Source organism: Palaemon carinicauda, chromosome 1 (genome assembly GCF_036898095.1).
Source record: "Palaemon carinicauda isolate YSFRI2023 chromosome 1, ASM3689809v2, whole genome shotgun sequence".
In the NCBI taxonomy this organism is placed as follows: domain Eukaryota; kingdom Metazoa; phylum Arthropoda; class Malacostraca; order Decapoda; family Palaemonidae; genus Palaemon; species Palaemon carinicauda.
This window is the reverse complement of record NC_090725.1, coordinates 107,832,306-107,834,805: the sequence shown is the minus strand read 5'-3', so window position 1 is coordinate 107,834,805 and position 2,500 is coordinate 107,832,306. Positions and strand designations below refer to the sequence as shown.

The window sequence follows — 2,500 nt, the reverse complement described above, 5'->3', positions numbered from 1 at the left end:
GGCTATTTTCCCTGTTGGAGTCCCTGGCCTTATAGCATCCTACTTATCCAACAAGGGTTGTAGCTTAGCAAGTAATAATAATAATAATAATAATAATAATAATAATAATAATAATAATAATAATAATAATAATACAACATATTCTGGCTAAGAAGCTTTGCAAAGATGAACCTGCCATCCTCGCCTAGAGCCCCATACAGGTATTAGCCCCCCCCCCCAAAAGAAAAAAAAAATAAAAAAAAAATAAAATAAATAGAGGAAGGAAGCGAAATTAACATATTAGTAAGAACAACGTCACAGTAACAGAATAGGCGGATTGAGATCTGAAGTCTGTATACAATTCATATAATATAAACGATACTAAAACATGTTAATAAAAAAAAGGAAAATTAAATCAAAGATAAAAACATTGCTAAAACACCTCGATATATATATATATATATATATATATATATATATATATATATATATGTATATATATAATAAATATATATGTATATATATAAATATATATATATATATATATATATATATATATATATATATATATATATATATGTATATAAGTGATTTTAATGCTTCTTTAGTTTAATATAAATATTATCTCGAAAACTAAAACGAATGAAAGAAGCAGGGAAATGAAGTAAAGGTAAATGATATGTTGATAAGTTAAGAAATGGAAGCCGAAAAAAATCGGACATTTCCCTTAAAAAGATAATTTGAAACTGAGAGGGAATTACAACGAAATAGCTAATCAGCAGAAAGACCTAAAAGGGAAAAATAAAAGTATATAAATGAAAAGAGAGGCGAGAAAAAATATAAAATAAGATAAAATATTTCTTTCGTGTAAAATACCTTCATAATGAAAGTACATCAACTCCTCAACACGGAACTTCTAAAATTCAAACTTGCAGCGAATGTTTATAGGTTGAAAAGGCTGACATAAGTCTCTTTTTATGGCTAATATGTGAAAGATCTATTTTAATGTTGTTAATGTTCTTGAAATATACTATATTAATTCTTCGTTACTTCCCTTTCAGTTTATCTATATCTTTATTTCCTTTCCTCACTGGGCTATTTTTCCCTGTTGGGGCCCTTGGGCTTATAGCATGCTGCTTTTACTACTAGGGTTGTAGTTTAGCTAATAATAATAATAATAATAATAATAATAATAACAAAAATTAGAATAATAATAATAATAATAATAATAATAATAATAATAATAATAATAATAATAATAATAATAATAATAATATTGATTATATAATTAATCATCAAGCAAAAGGTACTCTTTAAAAAAAAAAAAAAAAAAAAAAAACACCATACATGCATACACCAAAAGAAACAAAAGTAGAGGAAATATCTATCTAAGCTATCTACTTAATTACCATAGCTCTGATAACATAAAAAAGTGGTCCCAATTATACAACCGTAAAGTAAACACGCAATTAATATCACGAGACTCCTTAACTCCTCTTCAGTCAATAAACGTCGTCTTTAGCGTGGCAAGGGGAAGAAGGTCGATTTATTATTACTATTATTATTACTAGCCAAGCTACAAAGCTAGTTGGAAAAGCAAGATGCTATAAGCCCAAGGACTCCAATAGGGACAAATAGCTCAGTGAGGAAAGGATATAAGGAAATAAATAATTGATGAGAACAAATTAACAATAAATCATTCTGAAAACAGTAACGTCAAAATAGACATGTCATATATAAACTATTAACAACGTCAAAAACAGATATTATTATTATTATTACTAGCCAAGCTACAACCCTAGTTGGAAAAGCAAGATGCTATAAGGCCAAGGGCTTCAATAGGGAAAAATAGCCCACTGAGGAAAGGAAATATGGAAATAAATAATTGATGAGAACAAATTAACAATAAATCGTTCTACAAACAGTAACAACGTCAAAATAGACATGTCATATATAAACTATTAACAACGTCAAAAACAGATATTATTATTATTATTACTAGCCAAGCTACAACCCTAGTTGGAAAAGCAAGATGCTATAAGGCCAAGGGCTTCAATAGGGAAAAATAGCCCACTGAGGAAAGGAAATATGGAAATAAATAATTGATGAGAACAAATTAACAATAAATCGTTCTACAAACAGTAACAACGTCAAAATAGACATGTCATATATAAACTATTAACAACGTCAAAAACAGATATGTCATATGTAAACAATAAAAAGACTCATGTCAACCTGGTCAACATAAAAACATTTGCGGCAACTTTGAACTTTTGAAGTTCTACTGATTCAACTACCCGATTAGGAAGATCATTCCACAACTTGGTAGCAGCTGGAATAAAACTTCTAGAATACTGTGTAGTATTGAGCGTCATGATGGAGAAGGCCTGGCCATTAGAATTAACTGTCTGCCTAGTATTACGAACAGGATAGAATTGTCCAGGGAGATCTGAATGTAAAGAATGGTCAGAGTTATGAAAAATCTTATGCAAAATGCATAATAAACTAATTGAACGACGGT

General features: G+C 28.8%; 1 protein-coding gene across 6 annotated transcripts in view; it reads right to left on the bottom strand.

Moving 5' to 3' along the window:
* The window catches only part of LOC137650790 (uncharacterized), a 1,003,893-nt gene that overhangs the window by 490,670 nt on the left and 510,723 nt on the right, over window positions 1-2,500 (bottom strand). The window lies entirely within an intron of this gene.